At 50.7% G+C, this 20,723-nt stretch overlaps 1 protein-coding gene and 1 long non-coding RNA gene across 3 annotated transcripts in view; one reads left to right on the plus strand and one right to left on the minus strand.

Annotated features, from left to right (window-relative positions):
• LOC142824448 (opioid-binding protein/cell adhesion molecule homolog) overlaps positions 1 to 20,723 on the minus strand; it is a 999,900-nt gene that overhangs the window by 117,782 nt on the left and 861,395 nt on the right. The window lies entirely within an intron of this gene.
• Positions 1,990 to 20,398, plus strand: LOC142824484 (uncharacterized). Its single transcript, XR_012899350.1, has 2 exons — positions 1,990 to 2,955; positions 19,999 to 20,398. It is a non-coding gene; the product is annotated as an uncharacterized LOC142824484 (long non-coding RNA).

A 20,723-nucleotide genomic window follows, 5' to 3' on the forward strand; every position in this document is an offset into this window, starting at 1 on the left:
CCATGTGGTGGAGCTTCAACTTTCTGCCTGGGGCCCCACCGTGTCAAACACTGGCCCTGCCTGGTGGGCCCCCAGAATCCCGCCACTGCTCTAAGGTGCACTGGTTCTGACCAATGGTCCCTCTCGTTTTCCCATCCAAGTGCAGAATGCATTTTGTTATGTGCACCAAGGCGTGTGTGGATGTGCACCACCAGAAGACACACGTGCTGGCGACTGCGGGCGCTCTGCTCACCAGCCGGGTGGCATCTGAATCTCCCCTGGGCGACCGCTCAAGCGCTCAGCTTACAGGGAACGCTGGTTACAACTCGTGTCGGTTTGTTTCCCTGGTCTGTTGGCTTTTTAAATTTGCCCAGGTGCTTTTGAAACCCTTGGCCATGCACAGAAGGGGCGGGGTGTTTTCAAACCACACCCAACTGACTGGAATAGGGAGGCAGTCCAGGACCGCAGCCACCTGGTACCTCCCTGACCCACACTGACTGCTGGGAGTAGCACAATCCCCCACGCCACCTGACAACAGAAAGCCTGAGAAGTTCTTTTCAGATGTCCCTCTTCCCTCCCATGGCTCCTTCCCCCCCACCTCCCTCAGCTACTCAGCACGGGAGCTCAAATCCCTTTCGGTGTTACTGCTGAGGCCCTGTCTGCTTTGCAGCCGGCCTGCTCCTGCATTCGGTGCCACGCCCCAGGCTGAGCCCATCCCCGGAGATCTTTCCTCCTCCCTTCGTGATCGGAGCCCAGCCACGCCGTTCCGTTAGTCGGTGCGGCCTGGCGCTCTGCAACAACGCCAGACACCGAATGGCAAACTCACCTGTCGCCCTGCAGCCAGGCACCCACCCGCAGACACCCTTCTTCCCCCCGGCCCTCTTCTCTCGCCAGCATCCCTGCTTTTGCTTGCCTGGGCCTCTTAAAGGCTGTGTCTAGACTACATGCCTCTGTCGGCAGAGGCATGTAGATTAGACAGATCAGCAAAGGCAAATGAAGCCGCGATTTAAATGATCGCGGCTTCATTTACATTTGCATGGCTGCCGCGCTGAGCCAACAAACAGCTGATCAACTGTTTGTCTGCTCAGCGCGCTAGTCTGGACGTTCCCCCTGTCGACATCAAAGCCCTTTGTCAGCAGCCCCGTTATTCCTCGTGGAATGAGGTTTACCGGGGCTGCTGACAAAGGGCTTTGATGTCGACAGGGGGAACGTCCAGACTAGCGCGCGAGCCGACAAACAGCTGATCAGCTGTTTGCCGGCTCAGCGCGGCAGCCATGCAAATGTAAATGAAGCCGCGATCATTTAAATCGCGGCTTCATTTCCCTTTTCCAAAACAACAACTCTACATGGCTCCATCGACAGAGCCATGTAGTCTAGACATACCCAAAGAAACAGCGGCCGAAGCATCACCAGGCTAAGCCCTCTTGAGCGAAGGGAGCGCTCGCATTGCTATCTCTGCAGCACAAGTGGTAGGGATGAGCCCTATAAGCTCACACGCCCCTCAGTTCAATCACTGCCATGACCTGCGTTCCTGCAAAGACTGGGGTGCAGGCTGGGGGTGGGTTTTCAATGTGGGGCGGGGTGCAGCTTCCGAGAGAAGTGTGAGCACCCTACTCCTTCCAGGTGGCTAGGGAGGGGGTGGTACCAGCTAGGCCCTGGATAAAGGGGAGAGAGCTCCTGAAGTAGACAATGCTACTGCAGGCTCTACTTCTTGGAGATAAGCTGCTGTCTGTGGGCACCAGCTGCAGCTTCCAGCTCAGCCACCCCCTGGGTGACCCAAACTCTTCAGCAGAAGCCCCTGATTTTTGAGGCTCAAATCTGAAGCCCACAAAGGGGGCTAAGAACCCAGGGTTCCCAGGACCAGCCTGGGTGAGCTGGCAGGTTTCTGTGTCTTCCCGCCGGGGGGCACACGTAACCCTGCTTGAGGTTCTTTTAAAAAGCGAGACTACCCAGCTCCTACGGCCGCTTTTCCTGAGCTTTGCTGACGAGGAAGCGGAACCCTAGATATTTTGGGGGTGGGGACGGGGATGCCCACATTGCATGTTTTTATCACACCCAGAAGGACGAGGTTTTCAGTTTGAAATTCCCCATCATACTCCACCGGCTCCCGAAGCCAGGGCTGCGTAAAGCTACGTCTTGAGATTCCTGGTAACGTTTCAAGGGCTGGCGGCCTTCTCTCTGGCCCTCGGTCTGCTCCTAGGGCCCGGCGTGCTGGGAATTGGTGGGGGTTTGAGTCCCTCAGGCACTACTGCAATGAAAGCAGGCGCCTAGCTAAACGGGAAGGCAGGTTACTCAAAAAATGTCCTTTTGGGAAAGTTTCATTCCTTGAGACTGCCCAGCTGTGGGCGGCTGGAGGGAAGCTCTCCCGCCATGCCGAGGTTCAGGTCTGATTTTCCCCTCTCCGCTGCTGGGAGCAGGAAGAATGAAGCCCCGTTAGCAGTGCCTTGAAATTGCTCGGGAAAAGATCTTCCGTTTTCAATCCCCACTCCGCTGCGGGCGATATAAAGCATGGCAGATTTAAAGGACGGCTGACATCTCATGGAAAGCTGAAAAACATCCGACGAGGAAATTATTCAGCCCCCCCCTCCATCCTAAATTTTCTGTCTTTCTCCTCGCCGGCTCTTTATTACAAAGGACGCTGGCGTGCAAATGCGTTCTTCAAGGATTCATCTGCGTCTCTGCTGTTTATTCCCCACCTGAAGCCATCAGCCCCCGTTTGCGCCTTCACAGTTGGTTGCTATGGAAGTGATTATGTCCTTTCTCGCCACCATAAAGCAGGGGAGGAAGATTCTAGTTCAAGGCGAGGAGGGCAGGACGGAAGCCCGTGAGAGGAAGTGCCGAAGGAGCTCGGCGTGACTGAACCGTTTGTGGCTTGTGTTTAAATGAAGATTATCCGGGATTACACGGGCGTCCATAGAAGTTCAACTTCCATGTAACCTGAGGCAACTGAGGCATCCTGCATGGCGGAGGTCATATGTAAGCCCCACAATCTAGCCCCACAATCATAGCCCTCTTTGGGGCTGGGGCTGCCTCTTGAGTACATGCTGTGGCTGTGTCATGCCCACAGGCAGAGCCAGACCCAGGGCAACTGGAGTGTAGAGCCTCGGTCTGTCCCACGGGAGCCAGAAGCCGGCTGGCCCCCAGCTAAGGCTGTCCAGTGGTCTCATTCTTCTCCCTGTCAGCAGGCTCAGTGCCGTTAGATGGGACAGTGTGCGGTAGTGGGACAGCGTGCGGGTTCCTGGAGCACAATGAGTCCCTGGGCTTGGTTACGCCTCTCTCCTCGGAAAGCAAGGCTGCTGGGAGAGGGCGAGTTGGCAGAGATGTTTGCTTCATGCGGCGCCTAATGTCCCCCTTGCCGTTGAAGGGCAGCCCCCCGAGCCCTGCGGCTTTATACCACGTCCTGTCAGACGGGAGCCCATTGTCGTTATATCTGCCGCTCGCCCTGCGCCGTATTTTGTGGCGAGGCCGTTCTGAATTACAGGGATATAAACACATGCCACGCTAGCGATGACATCACAAACGACTCGTGCCTCGCTCTGCTGGTTTATAATGATTGTTGCCAGAGCATCTCCGGGCCTGCTTATTTATAGCCTCATCCCTAGTCCGTGCGCACAAGGCCCAGGGTCTCCTCCGCACTGAAGAAGAGACTTCTTGCCCAGCCTTCCCTAGCATCGTCCCCTTCCCAGCTTTGGCCCCTCACCCTAGGCCGACTCTCTCTGGTCTGATCCCCCCTTCGCTTCGGCTGAGCTTGCTGGCCCGGCCCTGTCGCCAAGGTGCTTGTGGGACACGCACACTCAGAACTGGGCTGAGGCTGCCCCATTCGTGTCATGGACGGCAGGCGCTTTGGGGCACGAACTGGGGCTGGATGTGAACCGCTGCCCTAGAGCTGAAAGCACCTGTTACTCCTATTAGCACCTGCTTGTTTTGCTGTCTCACTACCGCCCCTTTGCGTTTGCACCAGCCCCTCCTTCGCTTTCTTCAGCCTTGACCTGCTCTTTCCTGCTGCTACTTCTTTCTCTCTCCTTCCCTTCCCCTATTATCTCTCTACAAGTCCTTTCAGCTCCGAGGCCCTGCTCCCTCCTGACTCCCCTGCCTTCCCTTCGCCACATCACCGTCCACGTCCCCGTGCGCGGAATGAGTTTTGTGATGTGCACCAACGTGCAGGTGAGGTGCGACGCGGCAGTGACGTGCGACACGTCACCCTGATAGTGGTGCACTTAACAGAATTCATGTGGCCAGGGTGGGGCTGGGTTGCGGGGTGCAGGGGTAAAGGAAGGTATTCTGGGGCTATTGTGAGAAGAGAAGACTCTCCCCCCCCAACTCTCTCTCCTCACAAGAGACCTCTCCCCGTCATGGCAGCTCTGGGGTTGGGATGGCCCCTCCCCTGCCCTGGCAGGTTCAAGTCTGGAATGGCGGTGTCTTGGGTTGAGCTGGGTGAGGGCCCCCGCAGCCACGGCTGGCTTCTGGCTGGTGCTATCTCCAGACCGCCCACCTCCCCAGGGCGCAGCAGGTCGGAGGCCGGGTGAGGTGGGGCTGGGGACGGAGCAGCCCTCCCCTGGCTGTGGCACGTCCCTTGAGCACCAGGGCGGTGCTAAATAGGTATCCGCATGGCCACACAGCTTGCAAGGAGCTTAGATCCCCCACGCCACCTCACGCCGCCCCATAACCCCCATTCTGCAGGCTGGAATGGCGATGTCTTGCCGCCAGCAGACAAGTGTGAAGAGATCTGAGGTGGCAGGGATGTGAGGAACCCATGCAGCCTGCAGGAGGCCAGCAGCGTTAGTCAGTCACCCGACCAGTGAGGAAAAATCGAAGGGGGAAGGAGAAGGGGAAGGAGAGAAATATTTTTTCTTTGCATTTATAGGAGAAAGGCTCCCAAATGTCAGTGTGTGGGGTTGAAATCAGAACAGAAGGAACACGTGCTGGTTCTAGGAGTCACTGGGGTAGCCCAGTCACACAGAGAAACGCCAATGGGTGTGGGGCGAAAGACAGCTTGTTAAAAGGGCAATATCTGCCCTGGAATGGATAGTTTGGGTCTCTCATAACAGGGAGACCTCTGAGGTACAAAATAAAAAGCCTGAGACGATAGAAGATCTGTCATGCCAGCCTGAGGACTGCCCGGCTGCATGGGCATGTGGGGAAACTTCCTTCCAGCTTAAAATACGCAGCAAGAAGGCCTTTCGGATGCGGAGGGTGGCGATCTAGACTAGAGACCCTCCCTCCAGAGTTAGATCCCCTAGACTGGCCCTGGAGGCTAGATGACCCGACCTATGGGAGTGTGACTTTCAGGAGCAGCTTACATACGTCAAGGTGTCTAAGTGCGACCATTTATGCAAGATCGGGGAGGTGGCCAGATGCTGAGAAATACCAAATACCGGGAGGGGTCAAGTCTACATTTTCCAGCTCCATGAAAAAAAAAGGGGGGGGTGTGAAAATCGCTGATAAAAACATGATAACTGAGTCTCATTACAGCTAACGACAAGTCTCATATTTTAGCATTTTTATTAAAGCTTTTTAAATTACTGAGTGTCTGGTATATTCAATACCAGCCTAAGTGATTTATATTAGTCTATCCCCAGATACTCCATCTAATAAATAACTTGGCAATCTCCGAACCCATAAATATCTCTGGCCCCGGCAAAAAGCAATTAAAGCATGTTAAAAATGCTGCTTCCCAGCACTCCCCACTGCAGTGTCATTGGATGCTTCGCCTGGAATGTTTCACACCACTAACTCTGGCAAAAAAAGGGGGGGGGAGACCCCACACAACTGCACAAAACCCCACTCTCCCCCCAGCCAATGCTTGTGCTCCAATTTAAAACCAAGCTATGCACAAAACATTTTTTAAATATTTAAACATGTCACAACGATGCAGAGATGTTACTGTGGAGAACGTTATTTCCCGCAACAAGTGTTTCTGAGCCGCCTGAGACAGCTTAGGCTGCTAAAATATTGTTTAAAACCACTTCAGGAAGCAGTTGAGCCAAACCCATGTTTAAAATGCGATGGCATTAAGCACCAAGACAGCAGACTAAAATGTTATTAAAGGCTCCTGCCTCACCAGCCCAGAATATATTTCAGGTTATTAAAGCTCAGACGTGTGCCAGTTAAAAGTCACCCTTATTTATGAGGGGAACTCGGAGTTCAGTGTAATATGCTTCGGTGGCACTACCTCTAGGAAAGTCCCTCATTCTGCTTTCGCCGGGACAATGAATGGCACCGTCAATGTACTCCGGGCGTCATGGTTTGCTTTTATGGATCAACAGGTCACAGAGGTTTTTAAGCTGTGCACTTGTGCAACCATTCAGGAGAGATTCGCATACCACCCAGCTGATTAGCAGAGATCCCACAGCTAGTTTTTTTTCTACTGGTGGTGCACATTTGTGCATGCCTCGGTGCACATAAAAATGTATTCTGCACATGGCTAGAAAAAAATCCACCCGCAGATGGGAAAGATTAGAGGGAACATGAGGACGTTCCAGAGCAAAATGTATTCAATTCCAAGAATCTGTCTACCCCAGGAGCCCACTATGGGACTTACGTGCATTAAGTGCAAAGTTTTAGATATGTGTCATAAGATCATGGTAAACATTCCTAGAAATAGTCCTCTAATACCGATTGAGGAACTTGATTAGAGACACAGGGTTCATCTACAGAGCAACGAAAGCCACACAGCACTGCGCTGAAGTCTGTGTCAGCTGACCTGGGCCAGCTGGGCTACAGAAGGTAGTGTAGATGATCAGATTTGACTCTGACACCCAGCCCAAGCCTGCATGACTACACTGCTAGTTTTAGTCCCTCATCCTGAAACCAGCTGACGCGGGGTGGGAGTTTCATGGCCACAGTCTTCATTGACATGTCGATGTACCGTGAGGTCGTATCCAACAGACCCAAGGCCAGGGCAAGTGCGTTGAAGGTGCTGTGCAGGTCTGAAGCCTAGAAAAGAGGGTAAGCTTGGCAGAACCTAAGGGAAACATCTTTAGCTCAGATTTGCAAAGGTATTTAGGCACCTGGCTCCCCTTTATTGCGAGGGTGGGCTGCTGACCCACTTTCCTTAAAACTAAATTAACTTCCTGGTTTTCCAGAAGAGCTTTGGTCTGCGAGTGGGGGACTTAGAGGAAGTAGGGTCTAATCCCTACTCTGCCACTGACCTACTGGCATCCTGGCCCATGTCACTTCATCTCTTGGTGCCTCAATTTCCCCTTCTCTAAAACAGGGATAAGTCCCCTTATTGTCCTTTAAGATCTAGGAATGGGAAGCCTGATCTGAGACCCTGAATCTAACACTTTCCTGGAGTAAAGGGAATCTTTGCCAATGTCAGAGAACGGAGGTCTCTTTCAGCCTGGGATTTGCCTCTGGCTGTCCTGATTGAATGACCCTAATTAACTGTCAGACAGGCTAATTCCTGTCACGCCCACACACTCCGTATTTATGTTGGAGAAGGCAAGGTTAAAAAAAGTGGTTTGTGATGGGCACGCACACACGCAATCTGTATTTATGTTGGAGAAGGTGCACCTGTAACCACCACCAAGGTGGATTTGAACCTAGGAACGGACTATAGGCACCTCTACCCTCTGAGCTAAAAGCCAGCTACCGTCTAACCCCTGCTGTAGAGGTCTCTTGATCTTAACTGTTGCAGTGGTCTAGGTGCCACCTGCATTACTCAGTAATCACGCTAGGTGTGTGGGTTGCACACGTACACACACACAATCACACACGCTCCGTATTTCTTTTGGAGAAGGCAAGGTAAAAAAAAAGTGGTTTGTGATGGGCGCACACACACACACACACACACACACACACACACACACACGTTTGTGATGGGCCTCGGAGCTCGGGCAGATGATATCATATCCCAGGCTTGGGCTGGCCCCCGAAAAAGCTCTCTCCTTTACAGACAAGCTTTGCCCTTGCTGCCACCAGCTCCTTTGGGCCAGAGGAGCAAAGCCGCCACCTGCAATTGTCCCTGGAGCGCTAGTGGATCTCTTAGACAACCCGAGCGCAGGCCACGGAGCCCACGCGCAGAAGAAGGCGACTCACTATTCTGCGGGGCGCCAGTGCAAGGAGAGGCGGGCGGGTCTGCAGTGCGGGTGGGAGTCTGCTGTGTTGCTGAGGTGAGGTGCTGCAGCATCCTGTATCCGTGGCTCTTCCCCAGTCCTGAAGACGTGACAGCCAAGGAGAGCGCCTTGCCGCAGTGCCCGCGGGAAGTGAGGAGAGCGTGAATAACTGAGGCCGGGTCGTCAGCCGGCGGGATGGGTTGACATCTCCTAGCCAACCGAATGGTAGTCAGCTTCACTCCCGGTTGCTGCAAGAAGAGAGCTCAGCATCAGCACGAATCCAGGGGTGTTCCTCAGATGCACACGGAATTGACCGACGGAGGCTGGGTACCTTCAGCCAAAGGAGGCTGCACAGCAGCTGCCAGCTGTAGACAGTGCTTCTCCCTGCCCACGGAGCCTCGCTCAGGTGCAGCCAGCTGCTTTTCATCCATGAGCTGATCTCGTCCAAGCCCTGGGCTGCCTTGGCAGTAGCAGAACGGTCATACGTGGTGAAGGGTTGGCAGAGCCGCTCTCTGCATATTGCTGGCGCTGGCATCCATGTCGGCCGGCCAGTTCACCCAGTGGCTGCAGAATAGAACTGGCCAGTCGTTCACTGCTGTGACATGGAGGAGGATTATATCTCCTGCTCCTTGAAGATTTCGCCCGTGTGCAAGCCCAGCTGCTCAGGCTGTGAGCTAGGGAGAAAACAGACTCGTCTTTGCATCTCTCTCGGCCTTGCTCCAGCCTGGGGAGATTGTGGAATCTCCATCACTGGCGCTATTTAAGAGTAGGTTAGACAGACACCTGTCAGGGATGATATAGACCATGCTGGGTCCTGCCATGAGGGCAGGGGACTGGACTTGAGGATCTCTAGAGATCCCTTCCAGTTCTAGTGTTCTATGATTCAGCCTGGAAGCACAGATTGGTTCCATTTTCGCTTGGACGGCTAGCAAGGCCTCGGATGACTCTATAATGTGCTTGCCTATAAGAAGAACCCTCCTCCCACCCAGCCTGTTTGTTTTTTCCCCACTTGGCTTCTGATTAAACTTTTGACGCTGCTGCCAGTTCCTTAAGAACAAACTGCTCTGGAAGGACCCCAAAAGAAAAGCAATCTAACAGCTTTTGCTCTGCAGGGATTTGCCAGTGTTCTCCCTGCTGCAGATGTTTGAGCAAACAGGACTTTGCCCAGGCAAGTGATTTATGATTTAAAATCCAAGGGGGAGAAAAAGAGCCAAGTGCCAAATGCTAACCAAAATTCCATCCCCGGCGTTCCAAGTCAAACAGCTGCTTCATGCTCATCCAGCTATTTTTATAGAGTTTATTCTTTTCTAATTATTGTGATAGTCCCTCTTGCTGCAAATCTCCTCTGAACAATCTACCAATCCATAATTTCTCTTGCTCTCTCTCTCTCTTTTTTAAATTTGCTGTGAAATTAATTGGTAGCAGCCCGATCCCAGACAGCAGGTGAGAAGTTGTCTGTTAAACGGAGACTTGTCAATGCGATCTCATAGGGAGCCAGGAACGTATCAGGATGCACCAGTAATTCTAGGCTCTCCTGGTCACCAGCTGACCAGCAGTTCATTTCGGCAGTCACCAGTGAAGACAGAAGGATTGTTCACACCTATTCAATTGCCCCCGCAATGGAATGAATCAAAAATGATGTAACTCTCACAGACAGACATCTGCCTTTTGTGCAAACCAAGACAGCTTACATCGACGAGTGCCCGGAGCATCATCAGTGGAAGAAATGTGCATATAAACACAAGGCAGTTCCCACTGACACTGGCGAAAGACAGGGCTTGAGAGGTTGTCTAGAGTGAAGGATTTTCTAACAGACTTTTGATAGGTTGCCTGCGCCAGTCACAGAAGAGGTAGATAAGTCACAAAGAAATAAGCCAGCAGTTTCTTCAGGGTGGCTCATTCAGTAACATGCTTACCCATGGTCTGTAAGTCTGCAGGGTCTTGTCTCCTAGGCTACGTCCAGACTGCAAGCCTCTTTTGAAAGAGGCTTTTTTGAAAGATACTTTCAAAAAAGCCTCTTTTGAAAAAGAGCATCTTGACTGCAAGCAGTACTTTCGAAAAAGCAAGCCGCTTTTTCGAAAGAGAGCACCCAGGCAGTCTGGATGCTCTCTTTCGAAAAAGCCCTGTTTGCATTCAAGAACGCCTTTTTTCGAAAGAGCACTTTTGAAAAAAGGCGTTCTTCCTCGTGAAATGAGGAGTGCCGCTGTCGAAAGAAAAGCCATGTTCTTTCGATTTAATTTTGAAAGAACGCGGCTGTAGTTTAGACGCAATCTAGACACAGCCCTACAGGCATGTGGTCGTATACACCACAGGGGTAGGAGGGTGCTGGACATGTAAAAGAATCATCTGTTGAGATGTTACATTCATAGCCTCTACGGTGAGAAGGGGCCACTGAGATGACTTAATCGGACTCCTCCTATGCCAGAGAACTTCCACAAAATAATTCCCAGAGAATTTCTAATAGATCTGCTCTAGGAATTAGTTTGGGAAGTTCTATGCCCTGGGCTCTATAGTGCTATGCACTTTCTACCACCCTGTTGGCAAGGCGATGCCCTCAAAGACACAGTACATTGAGGTCCCTCCTGCCCAGGAAAATGCTGAAGATCCCCTGGCACATTTTAGAAGAGTAAAGGGCATAATGAAAATGAAAACGATTAAAGGTCTAGAAAGCATGAGCTCGGAGGGAAGATGGAAAGAATTGGGCTTGTTTAGTTTGGAAAAGAGCAGACTCAGAGGGGATATGATAGCAGCTTTCAAGTATATAAAAGGGTGTCACAAGCAGGAGGGAGAAAAATTGCATTAATAGGAGTGTTGTGAGCAAAATACGAGAAGTCATTCTTCCACTCTTCTCTGCGCTGATTAGGCCTCAGTTGGAGTCTTGTGTCCAGTTCTGGGCATCACATTTTAAGAAAGCTGTGAAGAAATTGGAGAAGGTCCAGAAAAGAGCAACAAGAAGGATTAAATGTCTAGAGAACATGAGCTATGAAGAAGACTGAAAGAATTGGGCTTGTTTAGTTTGGAAAGGAGAATACTGAGAGGGAACAAGATAGTGGTTTTCAAGTACCAAAAAGAGTGTCACAAGAAGGAGGGGGGAAAATTGTTCTCCTTGGCCTCTGAGGACAGGACAAGAAGCAATGGGCTTAAACTGCAGCAAGGGAGGTTTAGGCTGGACATTAGAAAAAACGTCTTACCTGTCAGGGTAGTTAAACACTGGAATAAATTGCCTAGGGAGGTTGTGAAGTCTCCATCACTGGAGATATTTAAGAGCAGGTTAGATAATCTACCAGGGATGGTTTAGATCGTGCTTGGTCCTGCCGCGAGGGCAGGGGACTGGACTCAATGACCTATCGAGGTCCCTTCCAGTTCTTGTGTTCTATAAAACCCCAGCAATTGTTCCCCCGCCCCACCATTGTGTCTGTTTTCAGTTTCACTTGCGTTGTTATAGTAAAGCATTTAGCAATTTCTTGATTAAGAGACGAGCCGTGTAAACTCACATCATTTCTCTTCTAATCTGCTGTGGTTCCTGTCGGGGAAAAGATATCAGCATGATGCAGGCGCCCGCTGAGCAGCAGAGCTCGCTGGGCATTTTGGAACGATGCTGAGGCAAGGGAAAGGCACCAGGCTGATGTCTCTGGAGAACAACGTTCTTCCTTCTTCATTCATAGCACAGGCAGCGAGGAAACAAAACAACCAACAACTTGTGCCTTAGCCTTGACTCAGAGGGTAGCTCAGCTTCCCTGACCAGTAAATATGGTCTCTTGACACAGACAGCAAAAGTCCCATGACTATTCAACATACTTCTTGGAATGCATATGGCATTTTCCCTCCGTGGATCTCAAAGCACCAGGCAGAGATGGGGAAGTTGACACCGTCTCCCCCAGTGTAGAGATGTGGGAAGTAAGGGACAGAGAAGTGAAGCAAACTGGGCTGTTAGCCAGGCTGGGTAGGAATGGCGTCCCTTGCCTCTGTTTGTCGGAAGCAGGGAAGGGGCAACAGGAGAGGGATCACTTGGTGATTCCCTGTTCTCTTCCCTCCCTCTAGGGCACCTGGTATTGGCTGCTGTCGGCAGACAGGACACTGGGCTAGATGGACCTTTGGTCTGACCCAGTCACGGCCGTTCTTATGGCTAAAGTCACATTTACAGAGCCAGCGACAAAACTGGATCATGAGCCAGATGTCTGGATCTCAGCCAGTGTTTTGTGTATGTAGATAGGGTCTTATGCAGCCACTTCACTGGCATTCATGCTCACAGTACCGCTGGGCGCAAGGCCAAGTGCTGGGGTCCCCGCTTGACATGTGAAGAGCTGAGGCGCAGTGACTTGCCAAAGGCCACCCTGGAAGGCTGTGACAGAGCTGGGAACTGAACACAAACCTCAGCAGCCTCATTTGAGTGTCTTAACCACGACCCCGTCCCATTTCTCCTATCTGCCGGGCCTCCCTATTCCTCCACAATTAGTGCTGGCTGCCACAACAGCCGTCAAGTGCTCAGTGCTTATCCACTCGGCTCCAGAATGACACCCACCAAGTCATGGCCCACTTGATAATAAGGAGCTGTCCAGCATCACCAATTTTCAGTCGCTATCGCTCCGCTCCAGCTTTGAAAGAGGAACCCAGAGGCGAAAGCCTTCAAAAGAGTATCGCCAATTCCCTCCCTGCTCCGAGCCAGCCCATTCCCTGGGAGTTCATCTCTTCACTCGCTTGTCAGCGCCGAACTACAAGGTTGTGGCAAATAACTGATGTTTGAAAAAACAAAATGAAAGAAGTCAGGAGGGAGATGGAAAAGTTTTCAGGGTCACGAGACGCATTTGTGGGAAGCTTTTAAAGTAGAATTTAAGAGCAACTGAGCGGTTGCCATGGAAATAGGTAAAAGCTAATCCATTATTTGTAACCTTTTGAATCCAACTGCACCCAGCTGGGGGCAGTTTGTGTGTTTTCACCCTCTCCCCCAAAGCTCATCGTATTATTTTAAAAACACAAATTACTAAACGAAAAGGGAAAACAGGACCTAACTTCTTAACATCTTCATGGAGAGTCTTTCGAGGGCAGGAAGGAGCAATTCTTTAAAATAATAAAAACACAGAGACTCGGAACGCTCCACGAGATGGAGAGGAAAACACCCCTGTGTTAGCTAATTCTGCTCCTAGATGCACATCTCTATGACTGCAGCTGGTTGATACCAATCCTATTCTACCCCCACCACTCACCAGCAATGAAAAGCACCTTGCATATCGCTTGCAACACATGTTAATTCCTTAGGCGTTACAATCTAGCCCTTGTATTTAGCTGAGAAACCCTGCGATCTGAAGAAGAGCCCTGGGCAAGCTCAAAAATAGGGGTGTGAATGGGTAACTGGTTAACTGGTTAGTAAGCATCACCCTTAATAGGTGATGCTTACCGGGAAATGATTAACTAGTACCCGGGAGCACTAATGAAATAGGATTACACATCTCACTCACACTCAGAAGCTTGTCTCTCTCACCCACCGAAGCTGATCCAATGACGGATATTACCTCCCCCATCTCGCCTCGCTGATATCCTGGGACCAACACGGCTACAACCCAGCAGAGGAACAGCAATCATAGGTACCAGGCAGGTGGTGGATCCACCTCTGAGACTGACTGCCACACTGCCAGAGGAGCTGTTGTTAAATGACTGCTAAGCTCCCATAGGCTTCCCTCCAATCTCTACTTTCATCCCCAATGGATGGAGCGAGGACCATGTACGACGATCACACCGCCATACCGCCAGTGCTAAGAGCATGGGCTTCTACCACTTGGTGGAACTCCACTGCTTCATAACAGTAGTAGACCCTCATCTTATGTGGAGTGGCCATTAGAGAGGGACAAGGAACCCTATGCGAGTCACTCCTGCAGCACATAGCTAAAGACTTCCCTATGCTCCTAAGCTCCCTTCAGCAAGCCCAGTTATTGTGGCTGTTACAAACACAATCGCGTTCGCTGTTGACTTTAGAGCCTCCGGGTGTCTCTTGTGGTACAGGAGCTCAGGAGCGGTGGCATAGGCCCTCTCCCCTTTTGCTTGCCTGCAAACCATTCCTTAGCCATCTGAAACTGGCGGAGGCTTCCTCTGCACCACCAAGTTGCGTCAATTGAGTGCTTTGGAAGTGCATGTCAGTTCTTGGCCCCCTGCCACAGGGTAGTTCTAATGTGTCTGACAGGCTTTTACACGGCAGATTTCCCTAAGTGGAGGAATTAATTTGCTCTCCTTCTTTTCAGGGTTGGTTTTTTTTTTACCTCAGCACACTGGCACGTGACGGTTGCCCGGCAGTGAAATGTGCATCCGCGTGCTCTGGTGGAACCTGCTTTGTCCCTGCGTGGTGCTGTCAACGTGGCGGATGTGCGCGCAGAGCCTTGTGGCTCGATCCTGCGTGGGCACGCCGTCTGCGCGCATGGGCCCATGTCCCTGGGTCTCATGCTCACGGAGTGCTGCGGCTCACAGACAGGCAGTTCTGTGCGGACAGACTTGGCACGGGGAGGAACGGCCGGTGGGGCAGCCAATGCATAAAGAGCAGAGTGTGTCGGAAAAGCTGCTGTTGCTCCCTATGATGTTTGGCAGAGACAGTTTGCTGACTGCAGCTCGTTCTTCCCACTCTGCTTACGTGCTTCCTTCCCTCACTCATATCCTGCTGTCTGAGGAGGCCTGAATGGAGGGAGGGATGGCTAAGTACTTCTCTCTCTTCTCTAAGCAGAGGCTGCACTAAATGTTTGCACAACAGTCCCAAACACAAGGCAACAACTGCCACTGACCACACAAATAGGGTTGCCACGTGTCTGGTATTTGCAGCCCCTGTCCGGTAAAAAAAAAAACCCAGAAAATACCGGACATATAAAATGTCTGGTATTTTCAGTTTTTCTCAGATGGAAGGCAGCTTGGGACATTCCTCCCCGCCGCGTCTAGCGGGGGCGAGCGGTGAGCGTGGAGATTTCAAGGCACAGTGCCTTTTTTTTTTCCTTAACCAATTTTTTTTCCTGCCGTGGTCGGTATTTTTTGTGAAAGTATCTGGCAACCCTACACCCAAAGCTCCACCTGGAAGTTGTGGTTAAAGCCCCAGTGCCCAGGCACAATGGATTTTCTCTCATAAACTCACCTGTGTAGGAGACAAGATTTCCTGCAGCCAGCCTCAGACTATGGAATGAGCTCCCCCACTTTCTACTTCCCCACCTTCTACTCCTAGGCTGTGTCCAGACTCAGGGGTTTTTTCGAAAAAAGTAGCCTTTTTTCGAAAAAACCTCACCTGCGTCCAGACTCAAGCCGCGTTCTTTCGAAATTAAATCGAAAGAACGCGGCTTTTCTTTCGATGGCGGTAAACCTCATTTCACGAGGAAGAACGCCTTCTTTCGAAAGTTCCTCTTTCGAAAGAAGGCGTTCTTCAATGTAAATAGGGCTTCTTCGAAAGAGAGCATCCAGACTCACTGGATGCTTTCTTTCGAAAGAGCAAGCCGCTTTTTCGAAAGTTCAACGTGCAGTCTAGACGCTCTCTTTCGAAAGAGGCTCTTTCGAAAGTATCTTTCGAAAGAGCCTCTTTCGAAAGAGGCTTGCAGTCTAGACATAGCCCTAGTGCGTGTCTCTGATCTACCTTCTTTAAATGCAAACAAAGAAATAAAACCCAAATCCCCACTAAAATAAAACATCCAAGAGCGCAACTCTCCAGGGAGGGGATGAGAGAACGAACCACATCTGAGAGATGTTAGTCATGTCACAACTCACAACTTGATACTACCGTAGTGAGCGTGGCATAAGAACCTACATACAATAGAATCAAATGCTCCAGGCAGAAGGGTTATTCTAGCTCCATCTTAAAGCCAACCCGCACAACAATCTTCCACGGTTGTTCTTAAGTCTTAATGGTAACTGATTCCACATTTGCAGAACCTCCCCACAAAGAGCTATTGTCCATAACTTGTATTCATTTGAAAGTATGACAGTTTCAAAGCCTCTGCAGTGTATAAGCTGGGCTCGTTGAATGTAGCGTATTAAACAGTTCACTAGGCTTACAACAGTTCAGAATGTTAAAAATAAAATTGTACCAGCAGTCCTGTCGGCTCGGCGCTGGAGCAAAGCAGGCAATTTTTGAATAAAGAAAACAGCAGCATTTGTTGGAGCTAACGAACAATGGCAAATGACACATCCTGTGCATAGTGTACAAACTGCATCAGGAGAGCTCATTAGAGTGCATTATTATCATATGCAGTATTACCATAGGCAAGAGCGGGTTTCCCCAGCGATGCGTGCTTATTCTCAGCCAAGAGTGCTAAGTCAAATGGCTACTTAATCTATAAAGGAACTGCAGTTTCACATAGTCACACATATAACCTGCTATAAAGATGGCATCAGATCAGAATGATCGCAGGGCCCATCACTTCAGGACAAAATGCAATATTCATCTGTGAAGCATAGCGGTTACTTACTTTTACACTTCCACACACACACATCACACACACGCTCCTGCTCCCAGTCTCAAGGAAGAGGAAAGAATTTCAAGACAATCTCATGTGTCCCTGCGGTGATCAGATACTATGGCGCTAGGTGCATTATAGACATCCCGAGAACTCAGACAAAGATGACAGCACGACAGACCAAAACCTTTAAATCAGTCACTCTCTTCGGCAAATGAGTGCGGTAAAACTGTCCACAAGAGCCTCGTTCAATCGCAGCCTCGTTCAGCCTGAATTCAGAATGGGCTCTTGGCAAGTTGGGGCAAATTCTCCTTTTGCTTCCATTCAAATGGGTTGGTTAAAGATCTTCAGGGCTGGATGGATTAGGTGGCTAATAAAGAGATACAGTTTTTCAAGGCCAAGTCATATTGCCAGGCTAGAGCAGGCAGAGTAGGCGGTAAAACGTGTGACTAAAATTTGCTCCCGTCTGCTGGTTGTGCAGTGACCAATGTTCCCTCTAACTGTTTACACCTATGTGTGGAATGAATTTTGTTATATGCACCAAGGCCTGTGCAGATGTGCACCACCAAGAGAAACAGATACTGCTGGCTGTGGGCAGCTGTGGGCACGCTGCTCATCAGCGGGGTGGCATCTGAATCTTTCATGGGTGGCTGCCCAAGTGTACAGCTTACAGGGAACACTGGCAGTGACCCACCAATCTGTGTCATAAACTGGATGGTCTCGCTCCTGCTCCCAGCAGAGAGGTGACTACAGCAATTACTCATTTAACACGTGCCTGCTTAACACGTTTTAGAAATAGCATGATTTTTTTTAGGGAATGTTTTCGAATAACACGACTGTCTCCGAAATAACACGAAAATAATCAAGTGATGGACAACTTCGCGTGGCGGCATAAGCTGGTGAAACAGTGGTAATACACATGAGCGGATGAATACACGTGGGCACAGAGTTCCTCCGCCCAACCCACATGTTTATCTTTGCGTTTTAAGAAACCACGGCGACTTGTGTTGCTAGAGATCTAATGTTGATGTTGGCGACCCAGCACCAACAAAAAACTGACTTTGCCACCACCACCTGAAACACAACCCCCGCCTTTTCCATTATTTTTAATGGGAAAATTGACCCCACATAGCACGTTTTCGCTTAGCACGAACATTTTCAGAACGCATCTATCGTGTTTCCGGTAAATGAGGAATTACTGTATTCCTCCCCCACCCCATTCCCAGATACCTTCCTGATTTCCGGTGACAACAGAGACCCCACGGAGCAAAACCGAATCCCCCCCTTGTCAGCTAGACATGGTCTGTTTGGGTCAGGCGCAAGGCACATCAGTAGGGAACTGTGTGGTGCAGCTTGACATGACATTGCTCAGATCTGTGGTTACACAAGAAGCTTTGGCCTCCGGGGCTGTGTTACCAGCCTTAAATTCATTGCAGAAGACGGTGGGGGGAAGAGGGGAGTCAGGGTAAAATTAGGTTAAACTCTTATTGTGGAGATTGGAACGACACTGAATACAACTCTCTTTGTAGCAGTCTGTTGGGTAAAAATTGTGATAAACAGTCTCTGAGTCAGTGTTGCTAAACCATCTCTTTACAAAAAGAAGGTGGTACCGTTCTGGCCCGTATGCAGGAATTTCTGTGTGTACTGGGGGGGGGGGGTAGTGCAAGCTGTGGGAGGGGCTAGTGGCTGCCCTGCCCCCCATGGCCCGGCCCAGCCCCGCCCCCGCTCCTAGGTGAGGAAAGGGAATCACGCCAGCCTTCCCTAGGACTGGGGCAGAAGCCACCCTGCTTTCCCCTGACTGGCTGCAGTATGGGGGAGAGAGGCTGGGGCAACGCACTGCCCCTGCCTTCTCTAGGTTGGCTGGAATTGGCCCTATGGCAGACCATGAAGGACCATGGGGGTGGGTGTTCAAACTCCCCTGTCCCCCCCAGCACGTAGAGGCCTGCTTTTAAACCCCTGCTGCTTCCAGCAGACACCTGTAGTTCGCTGCTTGGCCTCCAGCGAAAGGGCATCTTCTAGTCATGGAGATTTTCAGGGCCTAAAGAATTCATCTGCGCTCATTCCATGAAGGGTACAGCAGCACCCGGGCACAGGCTGTTCCGAGCGAGACGATAGAGTTCTGATAGACTGAGGCGTGCTGAAGATGAAGCCGAATCTCTGCAGTCTAATGGGCCCAGCGAGGCAGTAAATTTCACAGCAACTTGACACATTAATATAGAAGTACAGTCTGTTATATCAAAGGGAGATGGTCTTAGTCCTTAAGGGGGAACCAGCAATCCAAAAATGAAGTGTGTGCTGGCAACGGGTGAAAAATGTAGTTAACTCTGAGTATTGAACAGAGCAAGTTCTGCCAGCTTCTCTCTGACAAACTCCGTTCCAGGAAGCCTTTCCTGCTGCTCAGTGCCTGCATTTCCTGGGCTTGGCTTCCAAGGGCAAGATCCTTTCTTGGAAATAGGATCGAAAACAAATTGACAACGAAGGGTTTGATTTTGGGGGGAGTCTGAAATATAAAACTTCTGGCCAAGATTTTCAAATGTGGCCCGTAGTCTTGAATACTTCAGTTACTGGGTGTCCAATCTGAGATTGCTTAAAAGGGACTGCCTGCCAGACAATGCACAGCACCTAAAATTGTTGGTCACACCTGAAAACATTTGCCACTAACTTTTCCTTTGATGGTCTCTGCAAATTTGTCTCTCCCCACAATACAAAGAGTATAGGTCCTGCAGGCATGATGCCAACAAAAGCAAATGAGACTATTTCATCTGTACTGGAAGATGCATGCTCCGAGGATTGTGTCTTTCCCTCAGCATCTTCCTGAAGACTACTAAACGTGGCTCTACTGGAGCTTTGTATAGCAGCCTCTGCCCTCTGAGCTAAAAGCCAGCTGGCTCTCAGCCCATGCTGTAGAGGTCTCTTCTTCTTAGCTGTTGCTGTGATCTAGATGCCACTGCATAGGACAGCAAACCATATTCGGTGTGTGGGTTACACAAACCCACTTAGGCACTAACAGCTCTTCAAAAAAACCTTTTCACCCTCTCCCGTCCCGGAAAATATTGTAAGTGCTGGAAACGGAATGGACTCAAACTGCAATTTCCATACCACGCTCTCTGGAGCACACTTAAAAGAGGGATTAACCCCAATCAGAACATTGCATTCGAGTCCTTGTACAACACTGTGTGGCTCGATATGCATGGACATTGAGGTCACAAGTGGTCAAACAGAACGGTTACTTACCTCGTAACTGTTGCTCTTTGAGATGTGTTGCTCATGTCCATTCCAATTAGGTGTGCATGCGCCGTCGGACGTTTTTCCCTCGGCAGTACCCTTAGGGCCAGCAGGGGAGCCCCCTGGAGTGGCACCGGTATATTGGCCCATATATACCCCTGCTGACCCCCTCACTCAGTTCCTTCTTTCCGGAACACTCCGGCGAGAGGTCGGCGGGTGGGGATTTGGAATGGACATGAGCAGCACATCTCGAAGAACAACAGCTACGAGGTAAGTAACCGTTCTTTCTTCTTCGAGTGATTGCTCATGTGCATTCCAATTAGGTGACTCCAAAGCAGAACCTATGGAGGACGGCCGGGTGCTGAAGCTAACGAGAAGTGGAGAACCACCCTACCCAGGGTGGCGTCCTTTCTGGCTTGATGCGTTAGCGCATACTGACTGGCAAAGGAGGACCACGTGGCGGCTCTGCAGATGTCCAGGATGGGAACCTGCACCACGAAAGCGGTGGAGGCGGCCACAGCCCTCGTGCAGTGTGCTCTAAGGGGAGGGGCCAGCACCCCTGCCAGGGCGTAGCACTCCTTGACACATGCGGTAATCCAAGAGCAGATCTGCTGAGAGGACACGGGCTGACCCCTCACCCATTCCGCAATGGCCACAAAAAGTTGTGGCGATTTTCGGAATGGTTTTGTCCTGTCTAAATAAAAGGCTAATGCCCTACACGCATCTAAAGTGTGTAAAGCCCGTTCTTTCCCAGACGCATGCGGCTGAGGGTAAAACACTGGCAAGAAGATATCTTGGGAGGTGTGGAAGGCAGACACCACCTTGGGCAAAAAAACCGGATGAGGGCGGAGCCTGACCTTATCTTTGAAAAACACCATGTAGAGGGGAGCCGAGGTGAGCGCCCTGAATTCGGATACCCACCTGGCAGACGTAAGCGCTACCAAGAGGGACACCTTGTATGACAGGTACAGGAGGGAACATGTTGTTAACGGCTCAAACGGGGGCCCCATGAGCTTAGAAAGGACCAGGTTTAGGTCCCACTGGGGAA

Source organism: Pelodiscus sinensis, unplaced genomic scaffold, assembly GCF_049634645.1.
Source record: "Pelodiscus sinensis isolate JC-2024 unplaced genomic scaffold, ASM4963464v1 ctg35, whole genome shotgun sequence".
NCBI classification, from domain to species: Eukaryota; Metazoa; Chordata; order Testudines; family Trionychidae; genus Pelodiscus; species Pelodiscus sinensis.